We start from the raw sequence: 9,046 nt of genomic DNA, 5'->3' as shown, positions 1-9,046 counted from the left end.
ACCAATTTAAGTTTCCTTTTTCTGGGGAAGGGCAGATACCATACAATGAGGCCACACAAACAACCTGGTGGAGTGGCCACGCGGTTAGGACCTGACCTCTATGGAGACTCACCAGTATCTTGCTTAACAGGGAAGTGGCCACCAAATAAGTAAATCCTTAGCCTCCACTAAGCCTTTAGGCAATGACAGCTTTAGTCAACATCTATAGTTTCTTGAGAGACGCCAACCAGAGGAACCCCAATCAGGCACGTCTGAATTTCTGACTCATAGAGCTCTGTATATGAAAATAATGTTAATTTGTTTTAAGCTGCTGTTTGGGTAACTTATTGTTTAGCAAAAGGTCACCAGAGTGACATAACTAATTCTGAGATAGACAGTATATAATAACTAATATCAAGGAGGTCTTTGTTTGGTCACAGATGGCTTATCTTTGCCAGTGCCTATAGAATCCTTTGCGTGTCTGCTGAGTAAGTAATAAGTAAATGACTTGAAGAAAGCTGATGTTCTACCCTTTACTAAGGGCTTTGATTGATTCTCCTAGAAGGCTCACATACTGATTATAGTCAGAGCCTAGAAGCAATTGGAAGGAAGAAGAGGGAACGCCGAGGGCAATAAGTGGTAGCCGGCATCAAAGATGGCTCCCAGTGAGCCCCACCTTCTGGTGTTTGTGAAGTGTGTAACTCTCTCTCTCTAAGCAGAGAGTTTATCTGGCCATACACCTCTTCTTCTAAGTAGTTAAATATGAGGAAGGAGAGGGAGAAAACTTCCAACAAGAGGGCTGGAAATGACCATGGACTCAGTCTTATTTGTTCTCCTTTCAAGCCAGACTTCTCTGCGGGGAGCCGATTTTGAAGTTGGCCAACAAAAAAGCCTGCTCAGTGGAAAACATCTACTGTAAAACCAGCAAGTACTAAGGTCCTCAGTCTAGCAACCCCTAAGGAGCTGAGAGTCCTGCCTGAGCAGGAAGCTCAGAAAATCTTCCTCTTCAGGTGAGTTGCAGCTGGTAGCTTTGTGGAATACCCTGTGGAACAACAACGCGGCTATGGTAATTTGTTATACTGTAGATAAAAATGAGATAAACTATTATAGTTAACTTTTATTCTAGTAACACCTCTCTCTTAGACACACACAGAAACACACACACACACACACACACACATTGGCATGAGTACGTCTCCTTTCAACCTGAATCATATTTGTAGCAACTTAGTTTTATTTTACTTTTAAGGGACCTACTGAAATAATTTTGAGATAACTAAAATGAAGAGAATCTAATCTAGTCTAAGTTTCTTATAATAGTTTTACACAGCAAAGGCTATCTTTCATTTATTTATAGTTGCTTAGCTCCTCCATGGGTAGTTTAGATGTACTGGGTGTCAGTGAGAACTTTGGGTTTTGGCGTTGACAAAGAGAGAAGGATAAAGCACTATTTTCAAAACATGATTCAGGCAAAATGTGCAGTGCGCAGTCTTTATTTCCTAAAGACACCCTCACTTAGGAAATGTGTATTGAAGAAACACAGTTATGTTAAGACTTTGAGAGCATAGACACAAAGAAAGAGTATATGATGAAACTGAAATTACTCTGAGAGGAAACCCAACAGAGTGAATGAGAAGACCTGAATGGTTCTTGAAAATAGCAAGAGAATCTCCCAAAGCAGGGGAAAGAATTTCAGAACATTCCCACATGGGTATCCGCCAACTGTGATGAACAAACTATCTGCTCAAGAGAACGGCTGTGGCCATCAAGTCCTTTAGATGCTCCTGACAATTAGATGTCTGTCTCCACTTGAACCACTCTACTTTGTTTTTTAGCAAACACTAAACTCCGGGACACCTTATTTCTGCTCATTCAGTGCAGAATTAAATTAAGAAGATTTCCTTCTGGTCATCTTCGTTTACTTGAGAGCTGCGCCCCTGGCTTGGGACCACTAATGAGCAATTGATGGTTTTTCAAGAAAAGTACACCAAACCAAGTGTTTGTTAAAAAAAAAAAAAGTTTCCTACATGGTGATCTTTATTTCCAAAGTAATCAGCTTTTCTTGGTCTTCATCCTTTCCAAGGCCTCCGTGTGTGCTAAGATTGACAGAAGGAAGAAGCACACGAACAATCATTTCCAAGAGTGGTTAGGAGAGGAGGAAGTAGCTCCTGTGGGGCTAATGCTGCCCATAATAGAAAGGGTTCGGCTTGGGTTATGGTTATGACACCGTGTATAATAGAAAGCTATTTGTGGGCGGGTTGCTTGTGACATATCATCTTCCCTACCCACCTGCGAAGTAACAATACACATCAGCTACCAAATTCCATTACACACCCAAAAACTCAGCTATCCTCTGCCCTTTCTTCTCTTTCTTGCCGCCAACACCCCAGAGCCAGGACTCAAGGCTTCTAGACACCACGGGATGAATCAAGGTACTGCGGCGCAGACAAAGTAAGCACTAACTGTCGCCACGTAGATACGAAGGCATCTGGGAAACCACAGCCCTCTGGCTCCCCTGCCCCTGCCTCCTTAATCAAACTGGTGCAGAGGGTGTGTAGAGACCTCATCCACGGTGCACAAAAAGCATGTTGTTAAATGCCTTGGAGCCATGTCGGCCCATTGTGCTGCGGAAGAGGAAGGGTCCGAGGGCAGCCAATCAAAGCCTGACCGAAGAAGAGGGGCTCGGCTCTTCCAGGAAGCAGCCTAATTACGTTACTGTAATCCCCGGGTTTGCATTTTTCAGCCACCTCACAGACTTCAATGATTATGTAATTACGGAAAACTTCACAACAAACACGGAGATTCCTTCTGGAGGCCACATTGGAGACTGAAATGTGCATTAGAGCGTGGGAGGAACGCGTACAGCTCACAAAGGGGAGAGCAAAGAGATTTATTGAACTTAAAAGGCCACATTTTAAAAGGGCCTCTACCAGACCTCCCTTTTCGTGTGCACATTTTTTGCACCTGCAACTGTTTGTGGGCTCGAAAGCCATAGCCCTCCCCCCCCCCCTTTTTCCCAAGAGACCATACTTTAATGCCTTGGCCCCAAATGTGTCATTTTCCTGCCAGGGGGTGGGGGAAGAAATCAAAAGAAACCAAGTTTTTAGAACTTTGCTGTAAAGAAAATAATAGTTCTGAGAAGGATTGGAGCCACATTTTCAGGTTAGACACAGTTGTTAGAGAGATGTCAGAAGAGAAAACATCCTCTTCACTTTCCTTCCCGACTTTAAGTTCTGTGTTTCCGCGGGTTCTGGGTGACATCTGTAGCATCCATTTTGGTGTGGGCTGCAGCAGGCTTTAGACTCTGAAGCATGTAACTGAACTCTGACCACAATGTTCAAAGTCAGGACTGCAAATGGGCCTTTCTGATTCTTCCCAGAGAAGAAGCCATATACATGATTTCCATTAAAACAAACCTTTGATACCATAAGTGAATTGTGGAATTCTGATAATGACTCTCACGAATGAAGTGCTGACAACTGGTCTTGCTTTAGATGGCGTTTGTGGGTAGAGCCGGGGTGAGAGCAGCGATCAAAACTCAGTTTTGGCCATTGATCCACTTCCACCATTCCCCACCGCCCACCTCATATATCGAGATGAAAGTTAGGGCACAAAGCCTCGTTTAAATCATTATGAACTGTTGTATTCAAAGAGGCATCTGTGAACTTTTATAAGATTGGCCAAGATTTGCCCAATTATTTCTTCATTCTCTATACAGAGGGTAGGAAGTTCCAGATCAAGGGTCACGACTGAAACAAAAATCCTCATGTTCATATGAGCTAGAATGCGTTACTAAATAAAAAATACAACAGAGCACCCCCCCTCCCCCAAAATGTATATACTAGCAAAAGCATGCACTTAATCAAATAGATGAGGCAGGCACGGAAGATACTGAAGATCTTCCCTGTGGAATCTTCAACCTTGAAGACACAGGATTCTCAGGCATCTTATAAACTGCCAGTGAGTCACACGGTCAGAGAACTGGAGGCTCTTAGAAATAAGGTACATCCATCTCAGTGGGGAGAAAGGAATGATTGTCTCACAGAAAGTGATCTTTTGCTTCTCATTTCATGGTTCAATCCAGTTTGGAAATAGGTAGGTTTGGTTACTGGAGAACACACCAGAGATGTTCCTTAGTCCCGCTTCTTATGGGAAACATGAAGGAGGACATTCGAAGCAATGGATGGGATTGTGTACAGAGGGAAACAGGAGGGCTCAGGTAGCACACACAAACATTATGGGATCACAGAAGTGGGAAACGGGGAGCGCGTGAGAGCGTGGCGGGATATAGGCTTGAGCAGCTCAGTGGGGATCGAGGTCTCCCTTGAACATACGTCTGTCTGACCTATTTGGGGTCAAAAGGAAGAGTCAGAAAGCCTACCTCGAAAGCACAATGGGAGCTCAGAGTTAAAGAAAGCCAGGGCAGGGCTCCTGGGAGGCTTCCTCTTCACAAGCAGGCCACCCAAGGACAGCTGTCAGGCCTCTGCTCTTTTTTTTTAATTCGATATATTCTTTATTTATATCTGAAGTGATTTTCCCTTTCCTGGATCCCCTCCCCGAAAGTCCCATAAGCCCTCTTCCCTCCCCCTGTTCCCCTATCGACCCCTTCCCACTTCCCTGTCCTGGTATTCCCCAACACTGCTGCACTGAGCCTTTCCAGGACCAAGGGCCTCTCCTTCCTTCTTCTTGGACATCATTTGATATGTGGATTATGTCTTGGGTATTGCAAGCTTCTAGGCTAATATCCATTTACCAGTGAGTGCATACCATGAGTGTTCTTTGGAGACTGGGTTACCTCACTTAGGATGATGTTCTCCAGTTTCATCCATTTGTCTAAGAATTTCATGAATTCATTGTTTCTAATGGCTGAATAGTACTCCATTGTGTAAATAAACCACATTTTCTGTACCCATTCCTCCGTTGAGGGACACCTGAGTTCTTTCCAGATTCTGGCTATTATAAATAGGGCTGCTATGAACATAGTGGAACATGTATCCTTATTACATGCTGGGGAATCCTCTGGGTATATGCCCAAGAGTGGTATAGCGGGGTCCTCTGCAAATATCATTCCCAGTTTTCTGAGGAACCACCAGACTGACTTCCAGAATGGTAGTACCAGCTTGCAACCCCGCCAGCAGTGGAGGAGTGTTCCTCTTTCTCCATATCCTTGCCAGCACTTGTTTTCTCCTGACTTTTTGATCTTAGCCATTCTGACTGGTGTGTGTTGAAATCAGTTTCTGTAAGGCAAAGGGCATTGTCAAAAGGACAAAATGACAACCAACAAAATGGGAAAAGATCTTTACCAACACTACATCCGACAGAGGGCTAATATCCAAGATACACAAAGAACTCAAGAAGGTAGACTCCAGAGAGCCAAATATTCCCCTTAAAAAATGGGGTACAGAGCTAAACAAAGAATTTTCACCTGAGGAAGATCAAATGGCTGAGAAGCACCTAAAGAAATGTTCAACATCCTTAGTCATCAGGGAAAGGTCTCTGCTCTTCTTCTTCCTCCTCTGAAAAAGGAAAGGCTTCTTCCTCCTCTGAGCTTACAGTGGAGAAAAGGGCCAAGGAGAAATTCAGTCTTGGGCAGCTGTGAGTCTACTAGGAGGAAGCTTCTGGAGGGACTTATACCCTTGGAGCTAGAGTGGAGATTCAAAGATCCCCACTATTACTGCCATCTTGGCTCCAAGTACAGCTCACCAGAGGCATCCCAACCTATCTCATCTGAGGAGGCTTGCTCTATGGAGACACCCCAACACATCTCACCTGAGGAAGCTTGCTTTGTGGAGACACCCCAACACATCTCACCTGAGGAACCTTGCTCTGTGGAGACACCCCAACACATCTCACCTGAGGAGGCCTGCTCTATGGAGACACCCCAACACATCTCACCTGAGGAGGCTTGCTCTGTGGAGACACCCAACACATCTCACCTGAGGAGGCCTGCTCTATGGAGACACCCCAACACATCTCACCTGAGGAGGCCTGCTCTGTGGAGACACCCCAACACATCTCGGCTGAGGAGGCCTGCTCTTTGTGAGAAGGTTTACTCTATGCATGGATTTCTTCTCTCCTAACTTGAAAAGATAATAGGAATGGGAAAAGAAACTGTGGCCTAGAGTCCTTGATGACAAAAAAACAGTTTATTTAGTTTCACCAAGGGGAAGAAGAACAGGCCTGATCTTTCTTCCTTCCTTCCTTCCTTCCTTCCTTCCTTCCTTCCTTCCTTCCTTCCTTCCTTCCTCCCTTCCTCCCCCCCTCCCCCCCCTCCCTCCCTCCCTCCCTCCCTCCCTCCCTTCCTTCCTTCCTTCCTTCCTTCCTTCCTTCCTTCCTTCCTTCCTTCCTCCCTTCCTTTTCTTCTTTCTTTCTAGTCTTCCTCCTCCTCCCCTTCTCCTCCCCCCTCCTTCTTATTTTTATTATTCAATATTTGACCAAAACATCATTTGGATTTTTCTACTTCAGTTTTTCAGTAGTTGACAACACCTTTCCCGCAGGCTTCGTTCTCGCAGGCTGTTCCATGAACTTAGTTAGGTTCCGGAGGTGCCCCGATTCCACAGTTCCACTTCTGTTGCTGGGAAGCTGAGCCCCTGGCGACCCTAGGGGACCTGTAGAAACTTCTCCACGGGCAGCCACTTCTTGAATTCTTGAATTCACAAATAAATGTAAAGCCTTTGTTTTTCATTTGCTACCCACAAGGAAAGTGTACCGGAAGCTGCTCCTCCATAGCCCGGCTGGAAAAGGAGTGACAGGAGAGCTAGACCGGATGTGATGTCAGATTGATGTCTTCCTATTGCTGCAGATAGTTTACCTGGCTTTGAAGCAGGCTTTGTGTGTGTGTGTGTGTGTGTGTGTGTGTGTGTGTTGGGGTGGTTTCTCCCTCTCTTTCTCCCAGCACTACAGGGCTTTAGGATTCAGGATTCTCTGGGCAATATTGCTCTTGCCGGGCCCACTGCTGCCGCACTGAGGAAGTCGAAACTTCCAGCCCTGGCTGCTGGACCCCATACTCCCAGGTCTGAAGAGTCTGATTTTCAGCTACCTCTGTCATAACCCCAAGGCTATTAGCAGCTTTCTGCCTGCCCTACCTTCCGGGTTATCTGTCTGCAACTGGGAAATCCCACTAGCTACTTCCCGAAGACAAACTTTGTGCTTGAAGAGAGAGGGTGGGGGAGAAATCAGTCTTACACAGTCTGACAACCTTTCTGATGAGTAGTTTAGGAGAAACACCCACACCGCTTTGCTGAGAGATGCTATTCCCCTCCCTGCCCTAACCTGGGCTCTGCCTGTTCCACATGTGTTTCATTCAGTATTACTGTGACGTATAAGTATCAGCTATTTCTCCTTAGCTAGGAACAGTCAAGCTGATAATTCCTCAAATATTGCCAGCATTTACATGCAAAACACAACTGAGTCATTGTGAGTTTGTGGTTCAGGTTTTGCTGGTATGTCCAGAGTGTTTATTAAGTGACCAGTTTATCCAGGGAAAGCCTGGTAAGAGATGTTGTTAGAAAATTATAAAGTAACAATAACAACAACCAATAGGTCTGGAACCTGCTGGAAGGTCCCACGCACTGGGGGATAGAAGAAGCTGCATGCATTTAGGACACTAAATAGAGCATCTGTAGGACAACAGCCCTCAAAGCTGCTGCTGCTTCTTCTTCTTCTTCTTCTTCTTCTTCTTCTTCTTCTTCTTCTTCTTCTTCTTCTTCTTCTTCTTCTTCTTTTTTGCTTTATATTAAAAAGATTGTATCAATGTATTAACTTACCATAAGTTAGCTTGCATTTTAGGGTGTAATACTGAAGGAAGTGCTCTTTTTATTTAGGTACATACTTCTCAGTATAAAGGGGGGAATGAGTTAAAACTTGAAATTTGTTTCTCACCAAAATTAACTTGTTAGAATATTGGTAGCCTAAATAAATGTCATTTTAAAACATTTTTCTCTGACACATTAACCAAGATAAATACCTGAAAGGGTCACCATATTTAGTTTGCCGTCTTGATTTTTGTCAATGAGGAAAGATATTAGCAAAATAAAGGGTAGAGAATATGAAGGGAAAACCTTTGTTCTAGAGGTCAGAGGCTAGCGAGAGCCCAGGAATGGTTCTGCAGAGCATCGGTCAGACACCAGCATAAAAGCAAGCTCTGGAGATTACTGGGAAGAACAGAGAGTTGAACCCCATGAATGTCGGGTCTGGGAAATGAGCCCTTTTAAACACAGCAGCTTGGGGGAAGTTCAAGCTGCCGTCTTTGAGCTATTCACATTATGATGGTTTTATGTTTGCCATGTGTAAAGGAGAAACGGTCTGGCACACTGTTAAAGAAACATGCGTCTTAGCCAACAGGAGGGACCCAGCAGCCCATCCCAGTCTTGAAATTCTAGTCTGAAGCAGGAAGAACCCACATGTGATATAGCACATGAGGTAAACTGCATTTTAAAGCACATCTAAAATGAATCCAGTCAGGATAGTGACTCCTCCTTTTGATACATAAACTTGTGTTTTTGTTAAGCCCAGATACTGGGTACTCCTGACTCCATGGTTCCTCTGGGCTGATTGGTTAGCTGCCTTCCTAGTACATGCATGCAAGCATTTCCATGTCTCCATCGTCTAATACTTTGTATTGGACTGGGACTGCTCTGACTCCCCAACCATCTACCTATCTCCCATATGTCCCTTTGATATTTAATAATCACCATTCTCAGTTATGGAGGCAAGCGGGTACTATCTCACCTAAATGTCCCATCTGAAGCTTTGCTAGATCAACTTGTCAGGAATGTGTTGAAGCTAGGACCCAGGCCTAAGTCTGCCTCATTCTAGATAGACTGGTCCTAATGTCAATGAGAAAACATCCTTTCAGTCATGTGGCCATCTGCAGTGCATCTGTCTCCTACCCGTGGTAGACAAATGTTGTCTAGGTCTTTCTCATTGCATATTCTAAGATATGGCGGGCTGCTAATTTTTCAGCGCATCTTATAACTGGGCTTTGATTTTGTTGGTCAACAATACACCACTGTTTTTCAACACTATAGTCACATTTTCGATAGGTGATGTGTAAGAAGCTTACAAG

Source organism: Apodemus sylvaticus, chromosome 19 (assembly GCF_947179515.1).
Source record: "Apodemus sylvaticus chromosome 19, mApoSyl1.1, whole genome shotgun sequence".
NCBI classification, from domain to species: domain Eukaryota; kingdom Metazoa; phylum Chordata; class Mammalia; order Rodentia; family Muridae; genus Apodemus; species Apodemus sylvaticus.
This window is presented reverse-complemented; position numbering follows the sequence as displayed.